The 26,297-nt window shown below is 40.7% G+C and overlaps 36 non-coding genes across 36 annotated transcripts; all 36 read left to right on the forward strand.

The window, feature by feature from the left end:
• The first annotated feature begins 1,052 nt into the window (after window positions 1-1,052).
• Window positions 1,053-1,125, forward strand: TRNAR-ACG (transfer RNA arginine (anticodon ACG)). The gene has a single exon. It is a non-coding gene; the product is annotated as a tRNA-Arg (tRNA).
• A 478-nt stretch (window positions 1,126-1,603) lies between these two features.
• On the forward strand, window positions 1,604-1,676 carry TRNAR-ACG (transfer RNA arginine (anticodon ACG)). The gene has a single exon. It is a non-coding gene; the product is annotated as a tRNA-Arg (tRNA).
• A 1,029-nt stretch (window positions 1,677-2,705) lies between these two features.
• TRNAR-ACG (transfer RNA arginine (anticodon ACG)) lies at window positions 2,706-2,778 on the forward strand. The gene has a single exon. It is a non-coding gene; the product is annotated as a tRNA-Arg (tRNA).
• Window positions 2,779-3,256: 478 nt separating this feature from the next.
• TRNAR-ACG (transfer RNA arginine (anticodon ACG)) lies at window positions 3,257-3,329 on the forward strand. The gene has a single exon. It is a non-coding gene; the product is annotated as a tRNA-Arg (tRNA).
• Window positions 3,330-3,807: 478 nt separating this feature from the next.
• TRNAR-ACG (transfer RNA arginine (anticodon ACG)) lies at window positions 3,808-3,880 on the forward strand. Its single transcript has one exon. It is a non-coding gene; the product is annotated as a tRNA-Arg (tRNA).
• A 1,029-nt stretch (window positions 3,881-4,909) lies between these two features.
• Window positions 4,910-4,982, forward strand: TRNAR-ACG (transfer RNA arginine (anticodon ACG)). The gene has a single exon. It is a non-coding gene; the product is annotated as a tRNA-Arg (tRNA).
• Window positions 4,983-5,460: 478 nt separating this feature from the next.
• Window positions 5,461-5,533, forward strand: TRNAR-ACG (transfer RNA arginine (anticodon ACG)). Its single transcript has one exon. It is a non-coding gene; the product is annotated as a tRNA-Arg (tRNA).
• Window positions 5,534-6,562: 1,029 nt separating this feature from the next.
• TRNAR-ACG (transfer RNA arginine (anticodon ACG)) lies at window positions 6,563-6,635 on the forward strand. Its single transcript has one exon. It is a non-coding gene; the product is annotated as a tRNA-Arg (tRNA).
• Window positions 6,636-7,113: 478 nt separating this feature from the next.
• TRNAR-ACG (transfer RNA arginine (anticodon ACG)) lies at window positions 7,114-7,186 on the forward strand. Its single transcript has one exon. It is a non-coding gene; the product is annotated as a tRNA-Arg (tRNA).
• Window positions 7,187-7,664: 478 nt separating this feature from the next.
• TRNAR-ACG (transfer RNA arginine (anticodon ACG)) lies at window positions 7,665-7,737 on the forward strand. Its single transcript has one exon. It is a non-coding gene; the product is annotated as a tRNA-Arg (tRNA).
• Window positions 7,738-8,215: 478 nt separating this feature from the next.
• Window positions 8,216-8,288, forward strand: TRNAR-ACG (transfer RNA arginine (anticodon ACG)). The gene has a single exon. It is a non-coding gene; the product is annotated as a tRNA-Arg (tRNA).
• Window positions 8,289-8,766: 478 nt separating this feature from the next.
• On the forward strand, window positions 8,767-8,839 carry TRNAR-ACG (transfer RNA arginine (anticodon ACG)). The gene has a single exon. It is a non-coding gene; the product is annotated as a tRNA-Arg (tRNA).
• Window positions 8,840-9,317: 478 nt separating this feature from the next.
• Window positions 9,318-9,390, forward strand: TRNAR-ACG (transfer RNA arginine (anticodon ACG)). The gene has a single exon. It is a non-coding gene; the product is annotated as a tRNA-Arg (tRNA).
• Window positions 9,391-9,868: 478 nt separating this feature from the next.
• TRNAR-ACG (transfer RNA arginine (anticodon ACG)) lies at window positions 9,869-9,941 on the forward strand. Its single transcript has one exon. It is a non-coding gene; the product is annotated as a tRNA-Arg (tRNA).
• A 1,027-nt stretch (window positions 9,942-10,968) lies between these two features.
• Window positions 10,969-11,041, forward strand: TRNAR-ACG (transfer RNA arginine (anticodon ACG)). The gene has a single exon. It is a non-coding gene; the product is annotated as a tRNA-Arg (tRNA).
• A 478-nt stretch (window positions 11,042-11,519) lies between these two features.
• On the forward strand, window positions 11,520-11,592 carry TRNAR-ACG (transfer RNA arginine (anticodon ACG)). Its single transcript has one exon. It is a non-coding gene; the product is annotated as a tRNA-Arg (tRNA).
• Window positions 11,593-12,619: 1,027 nt separating this feature from the next.
• On the forward strand, window positions 12,620-12,692 carry TRNAR-ACG (transfer RNA arginine (anticodon ACG)). The gene has a single exon. It is a non-coding gene; the product is annotated as a tRNA-Arg (tRNA).
• A 478-nt stretch (window positions 12,693-13,170) lies between these two features.
• TRNAR-ACG (transfer RNA arginine (anticodon ACG)) lies at window positions 13,171-13,243 on the forward strand. Its single transcript has one exon. It is a non-coding gene; the product is annotated as a tRNA-Arg (tRNA).
• A 478-nt stretch (window positions 13,244-13,721) lies between these two features.
• TRNAR-ACG (transfer RNA arginine (anticodon ACG)) lies at window positions 13,722-13,794 on the forward strand. The gene has a single exon. It is a non-coding gene; the product is annotated as a tRNA-Arg (tRNA).
• A 1,029-nt stretch (window positions 13,795-14,823) lies between these two features.
• Window positions 14,824-14,896, forward strand: TRNAR-ACG (transfer RNA arginine (anticodon ACG)). Its single transcript has one exon. It is a non-coding gene; the product is annotated as a tRNA-Arg (tRNA).
• Window positions 14,897-15,374: 478 nt separating this feature from the next.
• On the forward strand, window positions 15,375-15,447 carry TRNAR-ACG (transfer RNA arginine (anticodon ACG)). The gene has a single exon. It is a non-coding gene; the product is annotated as a tRNA-Arg (tRNA).
• A 478-nt stretch (window positions 15,448-15,925) lies between these two features.
• Window positions 15,926-15,998, forward strand: TRNAR-ACG (transfer RNA arginine (anticodon ACG)). Its single transcript has one exon. It is a non-coding gene; the product is annotated as a tRNA-Arg (tRNA).
• Window positions 15,999-16,476: 478 nt separating this feature from the next.
• TRNAR-ACG (transfer RNA arginine (anticodon ACG)) lies at window positions 16,477-16,549 on the forward strand. Its single transcript has one exon. It is a non-coding gene; the product is annotated as a tRNA-Arg (tRNA).
• A 1,029-nt stretch (window positions 16,550-17,578) lies between these two features.
• On the forward strand, window positions 17,579-17,651 carry TRNAR-ACG (transfer RNA arginine (anticodon ACG)). The gene has a single exon. It is a non-coding gene; the product is annotated as a tRNA-Arg (tRNA).
• A 1,029-nt stretch (window positions 17,652-18,680) lies between these two features.
• TRNAR-ACG (transfer RNA arginine (anticodon ACG)) lies at window positions 18,681-18,753 on the forward strand. The gene has a single exon. It is a non-coding gene; the product is annotated as a tRNA-Arg (tRNA).
• Window positions 18,754-19,231: 478 nt separating this feature from the next.
• TRNAR-ACG (transfer RNA arginine (anticodon ACG)) lies at window positions 19,232-19,304 on the forward strand. The gene has a single exon. It is a non-coding gene; the product is annotated as a tRNA-Arg (tRNA).
• Window positions 19,305-19,782: 478 nt separating this feature from the next.
• On the forward strand, window positions 19,783-19,855 carry TRNAR-ACG (transfer RNA arginine (anticodon ACG)). Its single transcript has one exon. It is a non-coding gene; the product is annotated as a tRNA-Arg (tRNA).
• A 1,029-nt stretch (window positions 19,856-20,884) lies between these two features.
• TRNAR-ACG (transfer RNA arginine (anticodon ACG)) lies at window positions 20,885-20,957 on the forward strand. The gene has a single exon. It is a non-coding gene; the product is annotated as a tRNA-Arg (tRNA).
• Window positions 20,958-21,435: 478 nt separating this feature from the next.
• On the forward strand, window positions 21,436-21,508 carry TRNAR-ACG (transfer RNA arginine (anticodon ACG)). The gene has a single exon. It is a non-coding gene; the product is annotated as a tRNA-Arg (tRNA).
• A 478-nt stretch (window positions 21,509-21,986) lies between these two features.
• On the forward strand, window positions 21,987-22,059 carry TRNAR-ACG (transfer RNA arginine (anticodon ACG)). The gene has a single exon. It is a non-coding gene; the product is annotated as a tRNA-Arg (tRNA).
• A 478-nt stretch (window positions 22,060-22,537) lies between these two features.
• On the forward strand, window positions 22,538-22,610 carry TRNAR-ACG (transfer RNA arginine (anticodon ACG)). The gene has a single exon. It is a non-coding gene; the product is annotated as a tRNA-Arg (tRNA).
• Window positions 22,611-23,088: 478 nt separating this feature from the next.
• On the forward strand, window positions 23,089-23,161 carry TRNAR-ACG (transfer RNA arginine (anticodon ACG)). The gene has a single exon. It is a non-coding gene; the product is annotated as a tRNA-Arg (tRNA).
• Window positions 23,162-23,639: 478 nt separating this feature from the next.
• On the forward strand, window positions 23,640-23,712 carry TRNAR-ACG (transfer RNA arginine (anticodon ACG)). The gene has a single exon. It is a non-coding gene; the product is annotated as a tRNA-Arg (tRNA).
• A 478-nt stretch (window positions 23,713-24,190) lies between these two features.
• Window positions 24,191-24,263, forward strand: TRNAR-ACG (transfer RNA arginine (anticodon ACG)). The gene has a single exon. It is a non-coding gene; the product is annotated as a tRNA-Arg (tRNA).
• Window positions 24,264-25,281: 1,018 nt separating this feature from the next.
• Window positions 25,282-25,354, forward strand: TRNAR-ACG (transfer RNA arginine (anticodon ACG)). The gene has a single exon. It is a non-coding gene; the product is annotated as a tRNA-Arg (tRNA).
• A 478-nt stretch (window positions 25,355-25,832) lies between these two features.
• Window positions 25,833-25,905, forward strand: TRNAR-ACG (transfer RNA arginine (anticodon ACG)). Its single transcript has one exon. It is a non-coding gene; the product is annotated as a tRNA-Arg (tRNA).
• The last annotated feature ends 392 nt before the right edge of the window (window positions 25,906-26,297 follow it).

Consider the following 26,297-nt stretch of genomic DNA (forward strand, 5'->3'; position numbering starts at 1 on the left):
AGGTTCGACTCCTACCTGGCTCGTACATGTTGCCGTGATCGTATAGTGGTTAGTACTCTGCGTTGTGGCCGCAGCAACCCCGGTCCGAATCCGGGTCACGGCAGTAACCCTTTGCTTACTTGTTTTTAATGATATTTACCCAAGGTTTAAGAATATTCATGGATTTTCAGGAAATACACAACACATTTTATCTACGGCTTGTTCTCTTTGTTCTAGATGGCAAAAATCTGGAAATATGTGATTTAGCCTGTTCCGAAAATGTGTTGTGGAAAAAAGTAAAAACTTCACAAGAGTTCTCAATCACATGAAAATATTTCGTTATTAGCTGGTTTCCATTTGATTTGCCTCACATGATTTCCAGATTCCATGAAAATATTTCCCCTCTATCTGGTTCCGACTTGCTTTGCAATACATGAAAGGAACTTATGGCAATCGGATCCTTGTGTAAGTTTTGAGGTGATCCAGAAATGTGATGCATAAGCAACAATACTCGTTGCTTCTGGGCCAGTAGCGCAATGGACAACGCGTCTCACTACGAATCAGAAGATTGTAGGTTCGACTCCTACCTGGCCCGTACATGTTGCCGTGATCGTATAGTGGTTAGTACTCTGCGTTGTGGCCGCAGCAACCCCGGTCCGAATCCGGGTCACGGCAGTAACCCTTTGATTACTTATTTTTAATGATATTTACCCAAGGTTTAAGAATATTCATGGATTTTCAGGAAATACACCACACATTTTATCTACGGCTTGTTCTCTTTGTTCTAGATGGCAAAAATCTGGAAATATGTGATTTAGCCTGTTCCGAAAATGTGTTGTGGAAAAAAGTAAAAACTTCACAAGAGTTCTCAATCACATGAAAATATTTCGTTATTAGCTGGTTTCCATTTGATTTGCCTCACATGATTTCCGGATTCCATGAAAATATTTCCCCTCTATCTGGTTCCGACTTGCTTTGCAATACATGAAAGGAACTTATGGCAATCGGATCCTTGTGTAAGTTTTGAGGTGATCCAGAAATGTGATGCATAAGCAACAATACTCGTTGCTTCTGGGCCAGTAGCGCAATGGACAACGCGTCTGACTACGAATCAGAAGATTGTAGGTTCGACTCCTACCTGGCTCGTACATGTTGCCGTGATCGTATAGTGGTTAGTACTCTGCGTTGTGGCCGACGCAACCCCGGTCCGAATCCGGGTCACGGCAGTAACCCTTTGATTACTTATTTTTAATGATATTTACCCAAGGTTTAAGAATATTCATGGATTTTCAGGAAATACACAACACATTTTATCTACGGCTTGTTCTCTTTGTTCTAGATGGCAAAAATCTGGAAATATGTGATTTAGCCTGTTCCGAAAATGTGTTGTGGAAAAAAGTAAAAACTTCACAAGAGTTCTCAATCACATGAAAATATTTCGTTATTAGCTGGTTTCCATTTGATTTGCCTCACATGATTTCCGGATTCCATGAAAATATTTCCCCTCTATCTGGTTCCGACTTGCTTTGCAATACATGAAAGGAACTTATGGCAATCGGATCCTTGTGTAAGTTTTGAGGTGATCCAGAAATGTGATGCATAAGCAACAATCCTCGTTGCATCTGGGCCAGTGGCGCAATGGAGAACGCGTCTGACTACGAATCAGAAGATTGTAGGTTCGACTCCTACCTGGCTCGTACATGTTGCCGTGATCGTATAGTGGTTAGTACTCTGCGTTGTGGCCGCAGCAACCCCGGTCCGAATCCGGGTCACGGCAGTAACCCTTTGCTTACTTATTTTTAATGATATTTACCCAAGGTTTAAGAATATTCATGGATTTTCAGGAAATACACAACACATTTTATCTACGGCTTGTTCTCTTTGTTCTAGATGGCAAAAATCTGGAAATATGTGATTTAGCCTGTTCCGAAAATGTGTTGTGGAAAAAAGTAAAAACTTCACAAGAGTTCTCAATCACATGAAAATATTTCGTTATTAGCTGGTTTCCATTTGATTTGCCTCACATGATTTCCAGATTCCATGAAAATATTTCCCCTCTATCTGGTTCCGACTTGCTTTGCAATACATGAAAGGAACTTATGGCAATCGGATCCTTGTGTAAGTTTTGAGGTGATCCAGAAATGTGATGCATAAGCAACAATACTCGTTGCTTCTGGGCCAGTAGCGCAATGGACAACGCGTCTCACTACGAATCAGAAGATTGTAGGTTCGACTCCTACCTGGCTCGTACATGTTGCCGTGATCGTATAGTGGTTAGTACTCTGCGTTGTGGCCGCAGCAACCCCGGTCCGAATCCGGGTCACGGCAGTAACCCTTTGATTACTTATTTTTAATGATATTTACCCAAGGTTTAAGAATATTCATGGATTTTCAGGAAATACACAACACATTTTATCTACGGCTTGTTCTCTTTGTTCTAGATGGCAAAAATCTGGAAATATGTGATTTAGCCTGTTCCGAAAATGTGTTGTGGAAAAAAGTAAAAACTTCACAAGAGTTCTCAATCACATGAAAATATTTCGTTATTAGCTGGTTTACATTTGATTTGCCTCACATGATTTCCGGATTCCATGAAAATATTTCCCCTCTATCTGGTTCCGACTTGCTTTGCAATACATGAAAGGAACTTATGGCAATCGGATCCTTGTGTAAGTTTTGAGGTGATCCAGAAATGTGATGCATAAGCAACAATACTCGTTGCTTCTGGGCCAGTAGCGCAATGGACAACGCGTCTGACTACGAATCAGAAGATTGTAGGTTCGACTCCTACCTGGCTCGTACATGTTGCCGTGATCGTATAGTGGTTAGTACTCTGCGTTGTGGCCGCAGCAACCCCGGTCCGAATCCGGGTCACGGCAGTAACCCTTTGCTTACTTATTTTTAATGATATTTACCCAAGGTTTAAGAATATTCATGGATTTTCAGGAAATACACAACACATTTTATCTACGGCTTGTTCTCTTTGTTCTAGATGGCAAAAATCTGGAAATATGTGATTTAGCCTGTTCCGAAAATGTGTTGTGGAAAAAAGTAAAAACTTCACAAGAGTTCTCAATCACATGAAAATATTTCGTTATTAGCTGGTTTCCATTTGATTTGTCTCACATGATTTCCGGATTCCATGAAAATATTTCCCCTCTATCTGGTTCCGACTTGCTTTGCAATACATGAAAGGAACTTATGGCAATCGGATCCTTGTGTAAGTTTTGAGGTGATCCAGAAATGTGATGCATAAGCAACAATACTCGTTGCTTCTGGGCCAGTAGCGCAATGGACAACGCGTCTGACTACGAATCAGAAGATTGTAGGTTCGACTCCTACCTGGCTCGTACATGTTGCCGTGATCGTATAGTGGTTAGTACTCTGCGTTGTGGCCGCAGCAACCCCGGTCCGAATCCGGGTCACGGCAGTAACCCTTTGATTACTTATTTTTAATGATATTTACCCAAGGTTTAAGAATATTCATGGATTTTCAGGAAATACACAACACATTTTATCTACGGCTTGTTCTCTTTGTTCTAGATGGCAAAAATCTGGAAATATGTGATTTAGCCTGTTCCGAAAATGTGTTGTGGAAAAAAGTAAAAACTTCACAAGAGTTCTCAATCACATGAAAATATTTCGTTATTAGCTGGTTTCCATTTGATTTGCCTCACATGATTTCCGGATTCCATGAAAATATTTCCCCTCTATCTGGTTCCGACTTGCTTTGCAATACATGAAAGGAACTTATGGCAATCGGATCCTTGTGTAAGTTTTGAGGTGATCCAGAAATGTGATGCATAAGCAACAATCTTCATTGCATCTGGGCCAGTGGCGCAATGGACAACGCGTCTGACTACGAATCAGAAGATTGTAGGTTCGACTCCTACCTGGCTCGTACATGTTGCCGTGATCGTATAGTGGTTAGTACTCTGCGTTGTGGCCGCAGCAACCCCGGTCCGAATCCGGGTCACGGCAGTAACCCTTTGATTACTTATTTTTAATGATATTTACCCAAGGTTTAAGAATATTCATGGATTTTCAGGAAATACACAACACATTTTATCTACGGCTTGTTCTCTTTGTTCTAGATGGCAAAAATCTGGAAATATGTGATTTAGCCTGTTCCGAAAATGTGTTGTGGAAAAAAGTAAAAACTTCACAAGAGTTCTCAATCACATGAAAATATTTCGTTATTAGCTGGTTTCCATTTGATTTGCCTCACATGATTTCCGGATTCCATGAAAATATTTCCCCTCTATTTGGTTCCGACTTGCTTTGCAATACATGAAAGGAACTTATGGCAATCGGATCCTTGTGTAAGTTTTGAGGTGATCCAGAAATGTGATGCATAAGCAACAATACTCGTTGCTTCTGGGCCAGTAGCGCAATGGACAACGCGTCTCACTACGAATCAGAAGATTGTAGGTTCGACTCCTACCTGGCCCGTACATGTTGCCGTGATCGTATAGTGGTTAGTACTCTGCGTTGTGGCCGCAGCAACCCCGGTCCGAATCCGGGTCACGGCAGTAACCCTTTGATTACTTATTTTTAATGATATTTACCCAAGGTTTAAGAATATTCATGGATTTTCAGGAAATACACCACACATTTTATCTACGGCTTGTTCTCTTTGTTCTAGATGGCAAAAATCTGGAAATATGTGATTTAGCCTGTTCCGAAAATGTGTTGTGGAAAAAAGTAAAAACTTCACAAGAGTTCTCAATCACATGAAAATATTTCGTTATTAGCTGGTTTCCATTTGATTTGCCTCACATGATTTCCGGATTCCATGAAAATATTTCCCCTCTATCTGGTTCCGACTTGCTTTGCAATACATGAAAGGAACTTATGGCAATCGGATCCTTGTGTAAGTTTTGAGGTGATCCAGAAATGTGATGCATAAGCAACAATACTCGTTGCTTCTGGGCCAGTAGCGCAATGGACAACGCGTCTGACTACGAATCAGAAGATTGTAGGTTCGACTCCTACCTGGCTCGTACATGTTGCCGTGATCGTATAGTGGTTAGTACTCTGCGTTGTGGCCGACGCAACCCCGGTCCGAATCCGGGTCACGGCAGTAACCCTTTGATTACTTATTTTTAATGATATTTACCCAAGGTTTAAGAATATTCATGGATTTTCAGGAAATACACAACACATTTTATCTACGGCTTGTTCTCTTTGTTCTAGATGGCAAAAATCTGGAAATATGTGATTTAGCCTGTTCCGAAAATGTGTTGTGGAAAAAAGTAAAAACTTCACAAGAGTTCTCAATCACATGAAAATATTTCGTTATTAGCTGGTTTCCATTTGATTTGCCTCACATGATTTCCGGATTCCATGAAAATATTTCCCCTCTATCTGGTTCCGACTTGCTTTGCAATACATGAAAGGAACTTATGGCAATCGGATCCTTGTGTAAGTTTTGAGGTGATCCAGAAATGTGATGCATAAGCAACAATCCTCGTTGCATCTGGGCCAGTGGCGCAATGGAGAACGCGTCTGACTACGAATCAGAAGATTGTAGGTTCGACTCCTACCTGGCTCGTACATGTTGCCGTGATCGTATAGTGGTTAGTACTCTGCGTTGTGGCCGCAGCAACCCCGGTCCGAATCCGGGTCACGGCAGTAACCCTTTGCTTACTTATTTTTAATGATATTTACCCAAGGTTTAAGAATATTCATGGATTTTCAGGAAATACACAACACATTTTATCTACGGCTTGTTCTCTTTGTTCTAGATGGCAAAAATCTGGAAATATGTGATTTAGCCTGTTCCGAAAATGTGTTGTGGAAAAAAGTAAAAACTTCACAAGAGTTCTCAATCACATGAAAATATTTCGTTATTAGCTGGTTTCCATTTGATTTGCCTCACATGATTTCCAGATTCCATGAAAATATTTCCCCTCTATCTGGTTCCGACTTGCTTTGCAATACATGAAAGGAACTTATGGCAATCGGATCCTTGTGTAAGTTTTGAGGTGATCCAGAAATGTGATGCATAAGCAACAATACTCGTTGCTTCTGGGCCAGTAGCGCAATGGACAACGCGTCTCACTACGAATCAGAAGATTGTAGGTTCGACTCCTACCTGGCTCGTACATGTTGCCGTGATCGTATAGTGGTTAGTACTCTGCGTTGTGGCCGCAGCAACCCCGGTCCGAATCCGGGTCACGGCAGTAACCCTTTGATTACTTATTTTTAATGATATTTACCCAAGGTTTAAGAATATTCATGGATTTTCAGGAAATACACAACACATTTTATCTACGGCTTGTTCTCTTTGTTCTAGATGGCAAAAATCTGGAAATATGTGATTTAGCCTGTTCCGAAAATGTGTTGTGGAAAAAAGTAAAAACTTCACAAGAGTTCTCAATCACATGAAAATATTTCGTTATTAGCTGGTTTACATTTGATTTGCCTCACATGATTTCCGGATTCCATGAAAATATTTCCCCTCTATCTGGTTCCGACTTGCTTTGCAATACATGAAAGGAACTTATGGCAATCGGATCCTTGTGTAAGTTTTGAGGTGATCCAGAAATGTGATGCATAAGCAACAATACTCGTTGCTTCTGGGCCAGTAGCGCAATGGACAACGCGTCTGACTACGAATCAGAAGATTGTAGGTTCGACTCCTACCTGGCTCGTACATGTTGCCGTGATCGTATAGTGGTTAGTACTCTGCGTTGTGGCCGCAGCAACCCCGGTCCGAATCCGGGTCACGGCAGTAACCCTTTGCTTACTTATTTTTAATGATATTTACCCAAGGTTTAAGAATATTCATGGATTTTCAGGAAATACACAACACATTTTATCTACGGCTTGTTCTCTTTGTTCTAGATGGCAAAAATCTGGAAATATGTGATTTAGCCTGTTCCGAAAATGTGTTGTGGAAAAAAGTAAAAACTTCACAAGAGTTCTCAATCACATGAAAATATTTCGTTATTAGCTGGTTTCCATTTGATTTGTCTCACATGATTTCCGGATTCCATGAAAATATTTCCCCTCTATCTGGTTCCGACTTGCTTTGCAATACATGAAAGGAACTTATGGCAATCGGATCCTTGTGTAAGTTTTGAGGTGATCCAGAAATGTGATGCATAAGCAACAATACTCGTTGCTTCTGGGCCAGTAGCGCAATGGACAACGCGTCTGACTACGAATCAGAAGATTGTAGGTTCGACTCCTACCTGGCTCGTACATGTTGCCGTGATCGTATAGTGGTTAGTACTCTGCGTTGTGGCCGCAGCAACCCCGGTCCGAATCCGGGTCACGGCAGTAACCCTTTGATTACTTATTTTTAATGATATTTACCCAAGGTTTAAGAATATTCATGGATTTTCAGGAAATACACAACACATTTTATCTACGGCTTGTTCTCTTTGTTCTAGATGGCAAAAATCTGGAAATATGTGATTTAGCCTGTTCCGAAAATGTGTTGTGGAAAAAAGTAAAAACTTCACAAGAGTTCTCAATCACATGAAAATATTTCGTTATTAGCTGGTTTCCATTTGATTTGCCTCACATGATTTCCGGATTCCATGAAAATATTTCCCCTCTATCTGGTTCCGACTTGCTTTGCAATACATGAAAGGAACTTATGGCAATCGGATCCTTGTGTAAGTTTTGAGGTGATCCAGAAATGTGATGCATAAGCAACAATCTTCATTGCATCTGGGCCAGTGGCGCAATGGACAACGCGTCTGACTACGAATCAGAAGATTGTAGGTTCGACTCCTACCTGGCTCGTACATGTTGCCGTGATCGTATAGTGGTTAGTACTCTGCGTTGTGGCCGCAGCAACCCCGGTCCGAATCCGGGTCACGGCAGTAACCCTTTGATTACTTATTTTTAATGATATTTACCCAAGGTTTAAGAATATTCATGGATTTTCAGGAAATACACAACACATTTTATCTACGGCTTGTTCTCTTTGTTCTAGATGGCAAAAATCTGGAAATATGTGATTTAGCCTGTTCCGAAAATGTGTTGTGGAAAAAAGTAAAAACTTCACAAGAGTTCTCAATCACATGAAAATATTTCGTTATTAGCTGGTTTCCATTTGATTTGCCTCACATGATTTCCGGATTCCATGAAAATATTTCCCCTCTATTTGGTTCCGACTTGCTTTGCAATACATGAAAGGAACTTATGGCAATCGGATCCTTGTGTAAGTTTTGAGGTGATCCAGAAATGTGATGCATAAGCAACAATACTCGTTGCTTCTGGGCCAGTAGCGCAATGGACAACGCGTCTGACTACGAATCAGAAGATTGTAGGTTCGACTCCTACCTGGCTCGTACATGTTGCCGTGATCGTATAGTGGTTAGTACTCTGCGTTGTGGCCGCAGCAACCCCGGTCCGAATCCGGGTCACGGCAGTAACCCTTTGATTACTTATTTTTAATGATATTTACCCAAGGTTTAAGAATATTCATGGATTTTCAGGAAATACACAACACATTTTATCTACGGCTTGTTCTCTTTGTTCTAGATGGCAAAAATCTGGAAATATGTGATTTAGCCTGTTCCGAAAATGTGTTGTGGAAAAAAGTAAAAACTTCACAAGAGTTCTCAATCACATGAAAATATTTCGTTATTAGCTGGTTTCCATTTGATTTGCCTCACATGATTTCCGGATTCCATGAAAATATTTCCCCTCTATCTGGTTCCGACTTGCTTTGCAATACATGAAAGGAACTTATGGCAATCGGATCCTTGTGTAAGTTTTGAGGTGATCCAGAAATGTGATGCATAAGCAACAATCTTCATTGCATCTGGGCCAGTGGCGCAATGGACAACGCGTCTGACTACGAATCAGAAGATTGTAGGTTCGACTCCTACCTGGCTCGTACATGTTGCCGTGATCGTATAGTGGTTAGTACTCTGCGTTGTGGCCGCAGCAACCCCGGTCCGAATCCGGGTCACGGCAGTAACCCTTTGATTACTTATTTTTAATGATATTTACCCAAGGTTTAAGAATATTCATGGATTTTCAGGAAATACACAACACATTTTATCTACGGCTTGTTCTCTTTGTTCTAGATGGCAAAAATCTGGAAATATGTGATTTAGCCTGTTCCGAAAATGTGTTGTGGAAAAAAGTAAAAACTTCACAAGAGTTCTCAATCACATGAAAATATTTCGTTATTAGCTGGTTTCCATTTGATTTGCCTCACATGATTTCCGGATTCCATGAAAATATTTCCCCTCTATTTGGTTCCGACTTGCTTTGCAATACATGAAAGGAACTTATGGCAATCGGATCCTTGTGTAAGTTTTGAGGTGATCCAGAAATGTGATGCATAAGCAACAATCTTCATTGCATCTGGGCCAGTGGCGCAATGGACAACGCGTCTGACTACGAATCAGAAGATTGTAGGTTCGACTCCTACCTGGCTCGTACATGTTGCCGTGATCGTATAGTGGTTAGTACTCTGCGTTGTGGCCGCAGCAACCCCGGTCCGAATCCGGGTCACGGCAGTAACCCTTTGATTACTTATTTTTAATGATATTTACCCAAGGTTTAAGAATATTCATGGATTTTCAGGAAATACACAACACATTTTATCTACGGCTTGTTCTCTTTGTTCTAGATGGCAAAAATCTGGAAATATGTGATTTAGCCTGTTCCGAAAATGTGTTGTGGAAAAAAGTAAAAACTTCACAAGAGTTCTCAATCACATGAAAATATTTCGTTATTAGCTGGTTTCCATTTGATTTGCCTCACATGATTTCCGGATTCCATGAAAATATTTCCCCTCTATTTGGTTCCGACTTGCTTTGCAATACATGAAAGGAACTTATGGCAATCGGATCCTTGTGTAAGTTTTGAGGTGATCCAGAAATGTGATGCATAAGCAACAATACTCGTTGCTTCTGGGCCAGTAGCGCAATGGACAACGCGTCTGACTACGAATCAGAAGATTGTAGGTTCGACTCCTACCTGGCTCGTACATGTTGCCGTGATCGTATAGTGGTTAGTACTCTGCGTTGTGGCCGCAGCAACCCCGGTCCGAATCCGGGTCACGGCAGTAACCCTTTGATTACTTATTTTTAATGATATTTACCCAAGGTTTAAGAATATTCATGGATTTTCAGGAAATACACAACACATTTTATCTACGGCTTGTTCTCTTTGTTCTAGATGGCAAAAATCTGGAAATATGTGATTTAGCCTGTTCCGAAAATGTGTTGTGGAAAAAAGTAAAAACTTCACAAGAGTTCTCAATCACATGAAAATATTTCGTTATTAGCTGGTTTCCATTTGATTTGCCTCACATGATTTCCGGATTCCATGAAAATATTTCCCCTCTATCTGGTTCCGACTTGCTTTGCAATACATGAAAGGAACTTATGGCAATCGGATCCTTGTGTAAGTTTTGAGGTGATCCAGAAATGTGATGCATAAGCAACAATCGTCATTGCATCTGGGCCAGTGGCGCAATGGACAACGCGTCTGACTACGAATCAGAAGATTGTAGGTTCAACTCCTACCTGGCTCGTACATGTTGCCGTGATCGTATAGTGGTTAGTACTCTGCGTTGTGGCCGCAGCAACCCCGGTCCGAATCCGGGTCACGGCAGTAACCCTTTGCTTACTTATTTTTAATGATATTTACCCAAGGTTTAAGAATATTCATGGATTTTCAGGAAATACACAACACATTTTATCTACGGCTTGTTCTTTGTTCTAGATGGCAAAAATCTGGAAATATGTGATTTAGCCTGTTCCGAAAATGTGTTGTGGAAAAAAGTAAAAACTTCACAAGAGTTCTCAATCACATGAAAATATTTCGTTATTAGCTGGTTTCCATTTGATTTGTCTCACATGATTTCCGGATTCCATGAAAATATTTCCCCTCTATCTGGTTCCGACTTGCTTTGCAATACATGAAAGGAACTTATGGCAATCGGATCCTTGTGTAAGTTTTGAGGTGATCCAGAAATGTGATGCATAAGCAACAATACTCGTTGCTTCTGGGCCAGTAGCGCAATGGACAACGCGTCTGACTACGAATCAGAAGATTGTAGGTTCGACTCCTACCTGGCTCGTACATGTTGCCGTGATCGTATAGTGGTTAGTACTCTGCGTTGTGGCCGCAGCAACCCCGGTCCGAATCCGGGTCACGGCAGTAACCCTTTGCTTACTTATTTTTAATGATATTTACCCAAGGTTTAAGAATATTCATGGATTTTCAGGAAATACACAACACATTTTATCTACGGCTTGTTCTCTTTGTTCTAGATGGCAAAAATCTGGAAATATGTGATTTAGCCTGTTCCGAAAATGTGTTGTGGAAAAAAGTAAAAACTTCACAAGAGTTCTCAATCACATGAAAATATTTCGTTATTAGCTGGTTTCCATTTGATTTGTCTCACATGATTTCCGGATTCCATGAAAATATTTCCCCTCTATCTGGTTCCGACTTGCTTTGCAATACATGAAAGGAACTTATGGCAATCAGATCCTTGTGTAAGTTTTGAGGTGATCCAGAAATGTGATGCATAAGCAACAATACTCGTTGCTTCTGGGCCAGTAGCGCAATGGACAACGCGTCTGACTACGAATCAGAAGATTGTAGGTTCGACTCCTACCTGGCTCGTACATGTTGCCGTGATCGTATAGTGGTTAGTACTCTGCGTTGTGGCCGCAGCAACCCCGGTCCGAGTCCGGGTCACGGCAGTAACCCTTTGCTTACTTATTTTTAATGATATTTACCCAAGGTTTAAGAATATTCATGGATTTTCAGGAAATACACAACACATTTTATCTACGGCTTGTTCTCTTTGTTCTAGATGGCAAAAATCTGGAAATATGTGATTTAGCCTGTTCCGAAAATGTGTTGTGGAAAAAAGTAAAAACTTCACAAGAGTTCTCAATCACATGAAAATATTTCGTTATTAGCTGGTTTCCATTTGATTTGTCTCACATGATTTCCGGATTCCATGAAAATATTTCCCCTCTATCTGGTTCCGACTTGCTTTGCAATACATGAAAGGAACTTATGGCAATCGGATCCTTGTGTAAGTTTTGAGGTGATCCAGAAATGTGATGCATAAGCAACAATCGTCATTGCATCTGGGCCAGTGGCGCAATGGACAACGCGTCTGACTACGAATCAGAAGATTGTAGGTTCAACTCCTACCTGGCTCGTACATGTTGCCGTGATCGTATAGTGGTTAGTACTCTGCGTTGTGGCCGCAGCAACCCCGGTCCGAATCCGGGTCACGGCAGTAACCCTTTGCTTACTTATTTTTAATGATATTTACCCAAGGTTTAAGAATATTCATGGATTTTCAGGAAATACACAACACATTTTATCTACGGCTTGTTCTTTGTTCTAGATGGCAAAAATCTGGAAATATGTGATTTAGCCTGTTCCGAAAATGTGTTGTGGAAAAAAGTAAAAACTTCACAAGAGTTCTCAATCACATGAAAATATTTCGTTATTAGCTGGTTTCCATTTGATTTGTCTCACATGATTTCCGGATTCCATGAAAATATTTCCCCTCTATCTGGTTCCGACTTGCTTTGCAATACATGAAAGGAACTTATGGCAATCGGATCCTTGTGTAAGTTTTGAGGTGATCCAGAAATGTGATGCATAAGCAACAATACTCGTTGCTTCTGGGCCAGTAGCGCAATGGACAACGCGTCTGACTACGAATCAGAAGATTGTAGGTTCGACTCCTACCTGGCTCGTACATGTTGCCGTGATCGTATAGTGGTTAGTACTCTGCGTTGTGGCCGCAGCAACCCCGGTCCGAATCCGGGTCACGGCAGTAACCCTTTGCTTACTTATTTTTAATGATATTTACCCAAGGTTTAAGAATATTCATGGATTTTCAGGAAATACACAACACATTTTATCTACGGCTTGTTCTCTTTGTTCTAGATGGCAAAAATCTGGAAATATGTGATTTAGCCTGTTCCGAAAATGTGTTGTGGAAAAAAGTAAAAACTTCACAAGAGTTCTCAATCACATGAAAATATTTCGTTATTAGCTGGTTTCCATTTGATTTGTCTCACATGATTTCCGGATTCCATGAAAATATTTCCCCTCTATCTGGTTCCGACTTGCTTTGCAATACATGAAAGGAACTTATGGCAATCAGATCCTTGTGTAAGTTTTGAGGTGATCCAGAAATGTGATGCATAAGCAACAATACTCGTTGCTTCTGGGCCAGTAGCGCAATGGACAACGCGTCTGACTACGAATCAGAAGATTGTAGGTTCGACTCCTACCTGGCTCGTACATGTTGCCGTGATCGTATAGTGGTTAGTACTCTGCGTTGTGGCCGCAGCAACCCCGGTCCGAGTCCGGGTCACGGCAGTAACCCTTTGCTTACTTATTTTTAATGATATTTACCCAAGGTTTAAGAATATTCATGGATTTTCAGGAAATACACAACACATTTTATCTACGGCTTGTTCTCTTTGTTCTAGATGGCAAAAATCTGGAAATATGTGATTTAGCCTGTTCCGAAAATGTGTTGTGGAAAAAAGTAAAAACTTCACAAGAGTTCTCAATCACATGAAAATATTTCGTTATTAGCTGGTTTCCATTTGATTTGTCTCACATGATTTCCGGATTCCATGAAAATATTTCCCCTCTATCTGGTTCCGACTTGCTTTGCAATACATGAAAGGAACTTATGGCAATCAGATCCTTGTGTAAGTTTTGAGGTGATCCAGAAATGTGATGCATAAGCAACAATACTCGTTGCTTCTGGGCCAGTAGCGCAATGGACAACGCGTCTGACTACGAATCAGAAGATTGTAGGTTCGACTCCTACCTGGCTCGTACATGTTGCCGTGATCGTATAGTGGTTAGTACTCTGCGTTGTGGCCGCAGCAACCCCGGTCCGAATCCGGGTCACGGCAGTAACCCTTTGATTACTTATTTTTAATGATATTTACCCAAGGTTTAAGAATATTCATGGATTTTCAGGAAATACACAACACATTTTATCTACGGCTTGTTCTCTTTGTTCTAGATGGCAAAAATCTGGAAATATGTGATTTAGCCTGTTCCGAAAATGTGTTGTGGAAAAAAGTAAAAACTTCACAAGAGTTCTCAATCACATGAAAATATTTCGTTATTAGCTGGTTTCCATTTGATTTGCCTCACATGATTTCCGGATTCCATGAAAATATTTCCCCTCTATCTGGTTCCGACTTGCTTTGCAATACATGAAAGGAACTTATGGCAATCGGATCCTTGTGTAAGTTTTGAGGTGATCCAGAAATGTGATGCATAAGCAACAATCTTCATTGCATCTGGGCCAGTGGCGCAATGGACAACGCGTCTGACTACGAATCAGAAGATTGTAGGTTCAACTCCTACCTGGCTCGTACATGTTGCCGTGATCGTATAGTGGTTAGTACTCTGCGTTGTGGCCGCAGCAACCCCGGTCCGAATCCGGGTCACGGCAGTAACCCTTTGCTTACTTATTTTTAATGATATTTACCCAAGGTTTAAGAATATTCATGGATTTTCAGGAAATACACAACACATTTTATCTACGGCTTGTTCTCTTTGTTCTAGATGGCAAAAATCTGGAAATATGTGATTTAGCCTGTTCCGAAAATGTGTTGTGGAAAAAAGTAAAAACTTCACAAGAGTTCTCAATCACATGAAAATATTTCGTTATTAGCTGGTTTCCATTTGATTTGTCTCACATGATTTCCGGATTCCATGAAAATATTTCCCCTCTATCTGGTTCCGACTTGCTTTGCAATACATGAAAGGAACTTATGGCAATCGGATCCTTGTGTAAGTTTTGAGGTGATCCAGAAATGTGATGCATAAGCAACAATACTCGTTGCTTCTGGGCCAGTAGCGCAATGGACAACGCGTCTGACTACGAATCAGAAGATTGTAGGTTCGACTCCTACCTGGCTCGTACATGTTGCCGTGATCGTATAGTGGTTAGTACTCTGCGTTGTGGCCGCAGCAACCCCGGTCCGAATCCGGGTCACGGCAGTAACCCTTTGCTTACTTATTTTTAATGATATTTACCCAAGGTTTAAGAATATTCATGGATTTTCAGGAAATACACAACACATTTTATCTACGGCTTGTTCTCTTTGTTCTAGATGGCAAAAATCTGGAAATATGTGATTTAGCCTGTTCCGAAAATGTGTTGTGGAAAAAAGTAAAAACTTCACAAGAGTTCTCAATCACATGAAAATATTTCGTTATTAGCTGGTTTCCATTTGATTTGTCTCACATGATTTCCGGATTCCATGAAAATATTTCCCCTCTATCTGGTTCCGACTTGCTTTGCAATACATGAAAGGAACTTATGGCAATCGGATCCTTGTGTAAGTTTTGAGGTGATCCAGAAATGTGATGCATAAGCAACAATCTTCATTGCATCTGGGCCAGTGGCGCAATGGACAACGCGTCTGACTACGAATCAGAAGATTGTAGGTTCAACTCCTACCTGGCTCGTACATGTTGCCGTGATCGTATAGTGGTTAGTACTCTGCGTTGTGGCCGCAGCAACCCCGGTCCGAATCCGGGTCACGGCAGTAACCCTTTGCTTAATTATTTTTAATGATATTTACCCAAGGTTTAAGAATATTCATGGATTTTCAGGAAATACACAACACATTTTATCTACGGCTTGTTCTCTTTGTTCTAGATGGCAAAAATCTGGAAATATGTGATTTAGCCTGTTCCGAAAATGTGTTGTGGAAAAAAGTAAAAACTTCACAAGAGTTCTCAATCACATGAAAATATTTCGTTATTAGCTGGTTTCCATTTGATTTGTCTCACATGATTTCCGGATTCCATGAAAATATTTCCCCTCTATCTGGTTCCGACTTGCTTTGCAATACATGAAAGGAACTTATGGCAATCGGATCCTTGTGTAAGTTTTGAGGTGATCCAGAAATGTGATGCATAAGCAACAATACTCGTTGCTTCTGGGCCAGTAGCGCAATGGACAACGCGTCTGACTACGAATCAGAAGATTGTAGGTTCGACTCCTACCTGGCTCGTACATGTTGCCGTGATCGTATAGTGGTTAGTACTCTGCGTTGTGGCCGCAGCAACCCCGGTCCGAATCCGGGTCACGGCAGTAACCCTTTGCTTACTTATTTTTAATGATATTTACCCAAGGTTTAAGAATATTCATGGATTTTCAGGAAATACACAACACATTTTATCTACGGCTTGTTCTCTTTGTTCTAGATGGCAAAAATCTGGAAATATGTGATTTAGCCTGTTCCGAAAATGTGTTGTGGAAAAAAGTAAAAACTTCACAAGAGTTCTCAATCACATGAAAATATTTCGTTATTAGCTGGTTTCCATTTGATTTGTCTCACATGATTTCCGGATTCCATGAAAATATTTCCCCTCTATCTGGTTCCGACTTGCTTTGCAATACATGAAAGGAACTTATGGCAATCAGATCCTTGTGTAAGTTTTGAGGTGATCCAGAAATGTGATGCATAAGCAACAATACTCGTTGCTTCTGGGCCAGTAGCGCAATGGACAACGCGTCTGACTACGAATCAGAAGATTGTAGGTTCGACTCCTACCTGGCTCGTACATGTTGCCGTGATCGTATAGTGGTTAGTACTCTGCGTTGTGGCCGCAGCAACCCCGGTCCGAATCCGGGTCACGGCAGTAACCCTTTGATTACTTATTTTTAATGATATTTACCCAAGGTTTAAGAATATTCATGGATTTTCAGGAAATACACAACACATTTTATCTACGGCTTGTTCTCTTTGTTCTAGATGGCAAAAATCTGGAAATATGTGATTTAGCCTGTTCCGAAAATGTGTTGTGGAAAAAAGTAAAAACTTCACAAGAGTTCTCAATCACATGAAAATATTTCGTTATTAGCTGGTTTCCATTTGATTTGCCTCACATGATTTCCGGATTCCATGAAAATATTTCCCCTCTATCTGGTTCCGACTTGCTTTGCAATACATGAAAGGAACTTATGGCAATCGGATCCTTGTGTAAGTTTTGAGGTGATCCAGAAATGTGATGCATAAGCAACAATCTTCATTGCATCTGGGCCAGTGGCGCAATGGACAACGCGTCTGACTACGAATCAGAAGATTGTAGGTTCGACTCCTACCTGGCTTGTACATGTTGCCGTGATCGTATAGTGGTTAGTACTCTGCGTTGTGGCCGCAGCAACCCCGGTCCGAATCCGGGTCACGGCAGTAACCCTTTGATTACTTATTTTTAATGATATTTACCCAAGGTTTAAGAATATTCATGGATTTTCAGGAAATACACAACACATTTTATCTACGGCTTGTTCTCTTTGTTCTAGATGGCAAAAATCTGGAAATATGTGATTTAGCCTGTTCCGAAAATGTGTTGTGGAAAAAAGTAAAAACTTCACAAGAGTTCTCAATCACATGAAAATATTTCGTTATTAGCTGGTTTCCATTTGATTTGCCTCACATGATTTCCGGATTCCATGAAAATATTTCCCCTCTATTTGGTTCCGACTTGCTTTGCAATACATGAAAGGAACTTATGGCAATCGGATCCTTGTGTAAGTTTTGAGGTGATCCAGAAATGTGATGCATAAGCAACAATACTCGTTGCTTCTGGGCCAGTAGCGCAATGGACAACGCGTCTGACTACGAATCAGAAGATTGTAGGTTCGACTCCTACCTGGCTCGTACATGTTGCCGTGATCGTATAGTGGTTAGTACTCTGCGTTGTGGCCGCAGCAACCCCGGTCCGAATCCGGGTCACGGCAGTAACCCTTTGATTACTTATTTTTAATGATATTTACCCAAGGTTTAAGAATATTCATGGATTTTCAGGAAATACACAACACATTTTATCTACGGCTTGTTCTCTTTGTTCTAGATGGCAAAAATCTGGAAATATGTGATTTAGCCTGTTCCGAAAATGTGTTGTGGAAAAAAGTAAAAACTTCACAAGAGTTCTCAATCACATGAAAATATTTCGTTATTAGCTGGTTTCCATTTGATTTGCCTCACATGATTTCCGGATTCCATGAAAATATTTCCCCTCTATCTGGTTCCGACTTGCTTTGCAATACATGAAAGGAACTTATGGCAATCGGATCCTTGTGTAAGTTTTGAGGTGATCCAGAAATGTGATGCATAAGCAACAATCTTCATTGCATCTGGGCCAGTGGCGCAATGGACAACGCGTCTGACTACGAATCAGAAGATTGTAGGTTCGACTCCTACCTGGCTTGTACATGTTGCCGTGATCGTATAGTGGTTAGTACTCTGCGTTGTGGCCGCAGCAACCCCGGTCCGAATCCGGGTCACGGCAGTAACCCTTTGATTACTTATTTTTAATGATATTTACCCAAGGTTTAAGAATATTCATGGATTTTCAGGAAATACACAACACATTTTATCTACGGCTTGTTCTCTTTGTTCTAGATGGCAAAAATCTGGAAATATGTGATTTAGCCTGTTCCGAAAATGTGTTGTGGAAAAAAGTAAAAACTTCACAAGAGTTCTCAATCACATGAAAATATTTCGTTATTAGCTGGTTTCCATTTGATTTGCCTCACATGATTTCCGGATTCCATGAAAATATTTCCCCTCTATTTGGTTCCGACTTGCTTTGCAATACATGAAAGGAACTTATGGCAATCGGATCCTTGTGTAAGTTTTGAGGTGATCCAGAAATGTGATGCATAAGCAACAATCTTCATTGCATCTGGGCCAGTGGCGCAATGGACAACGCGTCTGACTACGAATCAGAAGATTGTAGGTTCGACTCCTACCTGGCTCGTACATGTTGCCGTGATCGTATAGTGGTTAGTACTCTGCGTTGTGGCCGCAGCAACCCCGGTCCGAATCCGGGTCACGGCAGTAACCCTTTGATTACTTATTTTTAATGATATTTACCCAAGGTTTAAGAATATTCATGGATTTTCAGGAAATACACAACACATTTTATCTACGGCTTGTTCTCTTTGTTCTAGATGGCAAAAATCTGGAAATATGTGATTTAGCCTGTTCCGAAAATGTGTTGTGGAAAAAAGTAAAAACTTCACAAGAGTTCTCAATCACATGAAAATATTTCGTTATTAGCTGGTTTCCATTTGATTTGCCTCACATGATTTCCGGATTCCATGAAAATATTTCCCCTCTATTTGGTTCCGACTTGCTTTGCAATACATGAAAGGAACTTATGGCAATCGGATCCTTGTGTAAGTTTTGAGGTGATCCAGAAATGTGATGCATAAGCAACAATACTCGTTGCTTCTGGGCCAGTAGCGCAATGGACAACGCGTCTGACTACGAATCAGAAGATTGTAGGTTCGACTCCTACCTGGCTCGTACATGTTGCCGTGATCGTATAGTGGTTAGTACTCTGCGTTGTGGCCGCAGCAACCCCGGTCCGAATCCGGGTCACGGCAGTAACCCTTTGATTACTTATTTTTAATGATATTTACCCAAGGTTTAAGAATATTCATGGATTTTCAGGAAATACACAACACATTTTATCTACGGCTTGTTCTCTTTGTTCTAGATGGCAAAAATCTGGAAATATGTGATTTAGCCTGTTCCGAAAATGTGTTGTGGAAAAAAGTAAAAACTTCACAAGAGTTCTCAATCACATGAAAATATTTCGTTATTAGCTGGTTTCCATTTGATTTGCCTCACATGATTTCCGGATTCCATGAAAATATTTCCCCTCTATTTGGTTCCGACTTGCTTTGCAATACATGAAAGGAACTTATGGCAATCGGATCCTTGTGTAAGTTTTGAGGTGATCCAGAAATGTGATGCATAAGCAACAATACTCGTTGCTTCTGGGCCAGTAGCGCAATGGACAACGCGTCTGACTACGAATCAGAAGATTGTAGGTTCGACTCCTACCTGGCTCGTACATGTTGCCGTGATCGTATAGTGGTTAGTACTCTGCGTTGTGGCCGCAGCAACCCCGGTCCGAATCCGGGTCACGGCAGTAACCCTTTGATTACTTATTTTTAATGATATTTACCCAAGGTTTAAGAATATTCATGGATTTTCAGGAAATACACAACACATTTTATCTACGGCTTGTTCTCTTTGTTCTAGATGGCAAAAATCTGGAAATATGTGATTTAGCCTGTTCCGAAAATGTGTTGTGGAAAAAAGTAAAAACTTCACAAGAGTTCTCAATCACATGAAAATATTTCGTTATTAGCTGGTTTCCATTTGATTTGCCTCACATGATTTCCGGATTCCATGAAAATATTTCCCCTCTATCTGGTTCCGACTTGCTTTGCAATACATGAAAGGAACTTATGGCAATCGGATCCTTGTGTAAGTTTTGAGGTGATCCAGAAATGTGATGCATAAGCAACAATCTTCATTGCATCTGGGCCAGTGGCGCAATGGACAACGCGTCTGACTACGAATCAGAAGATTGTAGGTTCGACTCCTACCTGGCTTGTACATGTTGCCGTGATCGTATAGTGGTTAGTACTCTGCGTTGTGGCCGCAGCAACCCCGGTCCGAATCCGGGTCACGGCAGTAACCCTTTGATTACTTATTTTTAATGATATTTACCCAAGGTTTAAGAATATTCATGGATTTTCAGGAAATACACAACACATTTTATCTACGGCTTGTTCTCTTTGTTCTAGATGGCAAAAATCTGGAAATATGTGATTTAGCCTGTTCCGAAAATGTGTTGTGGAAAAAAGTAAAAACTTCACAAGAGTTCTCAATCACATGAAAATATTTCGTTATTAGCTGGTTTCCATTTGATTTGCCTCACATGATTTCCGGATTCCATGAAAATATTTCCCCTCTATTTGGTTCCGACTTGCTTTGCAATACATGAAAGGAACTTATGGCAATCGGATCCTTGTGTAAGTTTTGAGGTGATCCAGAAATGTGATGCATAAGCAACAATCTTCATTGCATCTGGGCCAGTGGCGCAATGGACAACGCGTCTGACTACGAATCAGAAGATTGTAGGTTCGACTCCTACCTGGCTCGTACATGTTGCCGTGATCGTATAGTGGTTAGTACTCTGCGTTGTGGCCGCAGCAACCCCGGTCCGAATCCGGGTCACGGCAGTAACCCTTTGATTACTTATTTTTAATGATATTTACCCAAGGTTTAAGAATATTCATGGATTTTCAGGAAATACACAACACATTTTATCTACGGCTTGTTCTCTTTGTTCTAGATGGCAAAAATCTGGAAATATGTGATTTAGCCTGTTCCGAAAATGTGTTGTGGAAAAAAGTAAAAACTTCACAAGAGTTCTCAATCACATGAAAATATTTCGTTATTAGCTGGTTTCCATTTGATTTGCCTCACATGATTTCCGGATTCCATGAAAATATTTCCCCTCTATCTGGTTCCGACTTGCTTTGCAATACATGAAAGGAACTTATGGCAATCGGATCCTTGTGTAAGTTTTGAGGTGATCCAGAAATGTGATGCATAAGCAACAATCTTCATTGCATCTGGGCCAGTGGCGCAATGGACAACGCGTCTGACTACGAATCAGAAGATTGTAGGTTCAACTCCTACCTGGCTCGTACATGTTGCCGTGATCGTATAGTGGTTAGTACTCTGCGTTGTGGCCGCAGCAACCCCGGTCCGAATCCGGGTCACGGCAGTAACCCTTTGCTTACTTATTTTTAATGATATTTACCCAAGGTTTAAGAATATTCATGGATTTTCAGGAAATACACAACACATTTTATCTACGGCTTGTTCTCTTTGTTCTAGATGGCAAAAATCTGGAAATATGTGATTTAGCCTGTTCCGAAAATGTGTTGTGGAAAAAAGTAAAAACTTCACAAGAGTTCTCAATCACATGAAAATATTTCGTTATTAGCTGGTTTCCATTTGATTTGTCTCACATGATTTCCGGATTCCATGAAAATATTTCCCCTCTATCTGGTTCCGACTTGCTTTGCAATACATGAAAGGAACTTATGGCAATCGGATCCTTGTGTAAGTTTTGAGGTGATCCAGAAATGTGATGCATAAGCAACAATACTCGTTGCTTCTGGGCCAGTAGCGCAATGGACAACGCGTCTGACTACGAATCAGAAGATTGTAGGTTCGACTCCTACCTGGCTCGTACATGTTGCCGTGATCGTATAGTGGTTAGTACTCTGCGTTGTGGCCGCAGCAACCCCGGTCCGAATCCGGGTCACGGCAGTAACCCTTTGCTTACTTATTTTTAATGATATTTACCCAAGGTTTAAGGATATTCATGGATTTTCAGGAAATACACAACACATTTTATCTACGGCTTGTTCTCTTTGTTCTAGATGGCAAAAATCTGGAAATATGTGATTTAGCCTGTTCCGAAAATGTGTTGTGGAAAAAAGTAAAAACTTCACAAGAGTTCTCAATCACATGAAAATATTTCGTTATTAGCTGGTTTCCATTTGATTTGCCTCACATGATTTCCGGATTCCATGAAAATATTTCCCCTCTATCTGGTTCCGACTTGCTTTGCAATACATGAAAGGAACTTATGGCAATCGGATCCTTGTGTAAGTTTTGAGGTGATCCAGAAATGTGATGCATAAGCAACAATCTTCATTGCATCTGGGCCAGTGGCGCAATGGACAACGCGTCTGACTACGAATCAGAAGATTGTAGGTTCGACTCCTACCTGGCTCGTACATGTTGCCGTGATCGTATAGTGGTTAGTACTCTGCGTTGTGGCCGCAGCAACCCCGGTCCGAATCTGGGTCACGGCAGTAACCCTTTGCTTACTTATTTTTAATGATATTTACCCAAGGTTTAAGAATATTCATGGATTTTCAGGAAATACACAACACATTTTATCTACGGCTTGTTCTCTTTGTTCTAGATGGCAAAAATCTGGAAATATGTGATTTAGCCTGTTCCGAAAATGTGTTGTGGAAAAAAGTAAAAACTTCACAAGAGTTCTCAATCACATGAAAATATTTCGTTATTAGCTGGTTTCCATTTGATTTGTCTCACATGATTTCCGGATTCCATGAAAATATTTCCCCTCTATCTGGTTCCGACTTGCTTTGCAATACATGAAAGGAACTTATGGCAATCAGATCCTTGTGTAAGTTTTGAGGTGATCCAGAAATGTGATGCATAAGCAACAATACTCGTTGCTTCTGGGCCAGTAGCGCAATGGACAACGCGTCTGACTACGAATCAGAAGATTGTAGGTTCGACTCCTACCTGGCTCGTACATGTTGCCGTGATCGTATAGTGGTTAGTACTCTGCGTTGTGGCCGCAGCAACCCCGGTCCGAATCCGGGTCACGGCAGTAACCCTTTGATTACTTATTTTTAATGATATTTACCCAAGGTTTAAGAATATTCATGGATTTTCAGGAAATACACAACACATTTTATCTACGGCTTGTTCTCTTTGTTCTAGATGGCAAAAATCTGGAAATATGTGATTTAGCCTGTTCCGAAAATGTGTTGTGGAAAAAAGTAAAAACTTCACAAGAGTTCTCAATCACATGAAAATATTTCGTTATTAGCTGGTTTCCATTTGATTTGCCTCACATGATTTCCGGATTCCATGAAAATATTTCCCCTCTATCTGGTTCCGACTTGCTTTGCAATACATGAAAGGAACTTATGGCAATCGGATCCTTGTGTAAGTTTTGAGGTGATCCAGAAATGTGATGCATAAGCAACAATCTTCATTGCATCTGGGCCAGTGGCGCAATGGACAACGCGTCTGACTACGAATCAGAAGATTGTAGGTTCGACTCCTACCTGGCTCGTACATGTTGCCGTGATCGTATAGTGGTTAGTACTCTGCGTTGTGGCCGCAGCAACCCCGGTCCGAATCTGGGTCACGGCAGTAACCCTTTGCTTACTTATTTTTAATGATATTTACCCAAGGTTTAAGAATATTCATGGATTTTCAGGAAATACACAACACATTTTATCTACGGCTTGTTCTCTTTGTTCTAGATGGCAAAAATCTGGAAATATGTGATTTAGCCTGTTCCGAAAATGTGTTGTGGAAAAAAGTAAAAACTTCACAAGAGTTCTCAATCACATGAAAATATTTCGTTATTAGCTGGTTTCCATTTGATTTGCCTCACATGATTTCCAGATTCCATGAAAATATTTCCCCTCTATCTGGTTCCGACTTGCTTTGCAATACATGAAAGGAACTTATGGCAATCGGATCCTTGTGTAAGTTTTGAGGTGATCCAGAAATGTGATGCATAAGCAACAATACTCGTTGCTTCTGGGCCAGTAGCGCAATGGACAACGCGTCTGACTACGAATCAGAAGATTGTAGGTTCGACTCCTACCTGGCTCGTACATGTTGCCGTGATCGTATAGTGGTTAGTACTCTGCGTTGTGGCCGCAGCAACCCCGGTCCGAATCCGGGTCACGGCAGTAACCCTTTGATTACTTATTTTTAATGATATTTACCCAAGGTTTAAGAATATTCATGGATTTTCAGGAAATACACAACACATTTTATCTACGGCTTGTTCTCTTTGTTCTAGATGGCAAAAATCTGGAAATATGTGATTTAGCCTGTTCCGAAAATGTGTTGTGGAAAAAAGTAAAAACTTCACAAGAGTTCTCAATCACATGAAAATATTTCGTTATTAGCTGGTTTCCATTTGATTTGCCTCACATGATTTCCGGATTCCATGAAAATATTTCCCCTCTATTTGGTTCCGACTTGCTTTGCAATACATGAAAGGAACTTATGGCAATCGGATCCTTGTGTAAGTTTTGAGGTGATCCAGAAATGTGATGCATAAGCAACAATACTCGTTGCTTCTGGGCCAGTAGCGCAATGGACAACGCGTCTGACTACGAATCAGAAGATTGTAGGTTCGACTCGTACATGTTGCCGTGATCGTATAGTGGTTAGTACTCTGCGTTGTGGCCGCAGCAACCCCGGTCCGAATCCGGGTCACGGCAGTAACCCTTTGATTACTTATTTTTAATGATATTTACCCAAGGTTTAAGAATATTCATGGATTTTCAGGAAATACACAACACATTTTATCTACGGCTTGTTCTCTTTGTTCTAGATGGCAAAAATCTGGAAATATGTGATTTAGCCTGTTCCGAAAATGTGTTGTGGAAAAAAGTAAAAACTTCACAAGAGTTCTCAATCACATGAAAATATTTCGTTATTAGCTGGTTTCCATTTGATTTGCCTCACATGATTTCCGGATTCCATGAAAATATTTCCCCTCTATCTGGTTCCGACTTGCTTTGCAATACATGAAAGGAACTTATGGCAATCGGATCCTTGTGTAAGTTTTGAGGTGATCCAGAAATGTGATGCATAAGCAACAATACTCGTTGCTTCTGGGCCAGTAGCGCAATGGACAACGCGTCTGACTACGAATCAGAAGATTGTAGGTTCGACTCCTACCTGGCTCGTACATGTTGCCGTGATCGTATAGTGGTTAGTACTCTGCGTTGTGGCCGCAGCAACCCCGGTCCGAATCCGGGTCACGGCAGTAACCCTTTGCTTACTTATTTTTAATGATATTTACCCAAGGTTTAAGAATATTCATGGATTTTCAGGAAATACACAACACATTTTATCTACGGCTTGTTCTCTTTGTTCTAGATGGCAAAAATCTGGAAATATGTGATTTAGCCTGTTCCGAAAATGTGTTGTGGAAAAAAGTAAAAACTTCACAAGAGTTCTCAATCACATGAAAATATTTCGTTATTAGCTGGTTTCCATTTGATTTGCCTCACATGATTTCCGGATTCCATGAAAATATTTCCCCTCTATTTGGTTCCGACTTGCTTTGCAATACATGAAAGGAACTTATGGCAATCGGATCCTTGTGTAAGTTTTGAGGTGATCCAGAAATGTGATGCATAAGCAACAATACTCATTGCTTCTGGGCCAGTAGCGCAATGGACAACGCGTCTGACTACGAATCAGAAGATTGTAGGTTCGACTCCTACCTGGCTCGACTCCTACCGTGATCGTATAGTGGTTAGTACTCTGCGTTGTGGCCGCAGCAACCCCGGTCCGAATCCGGGTCACGGCAGTAACCCTTTGATTACTTATTTTTAATGATATTTACCCAAGGTTTAAGAATATTCATGGATTTTCAGGAAATACACAACACATTTTATCTACGGCTTGTTCTCTTTGTTCTAGATGGCAAAAATCTGGAAATATGTGATTTAGCCTGTTCCGAAAATGTGTTGTGGAAAAAAGTAAAAACTTCACAAGAGTTCTCAATCACATGAAAATATTTCGTTATTAGCTGGTTTCCATTTGATTTGCCTCACATGATTTCCGGATTCCATGAAAATATTTCCCCTCTATTTGGTTCCGACTTGCTTTGCAATACATGAA

Source organism: Rhinoderma darwinii, chromosome 3 (assembly GCF_050947455.1).
Source record: "Rhinoderma darwinii isolate aRhiDar2 chromosome 3, aRhiDar2.hap1, whole genome shotgun sequence".
In the NCBI taxonomy this organism is placed as follows: domain Eukaryota; kingdom Metazoa; phylum Chordata; class Amphibia; order Anura; family Rhinodermatidae; genus Rhinoderma; species Rhinoderma darwinii.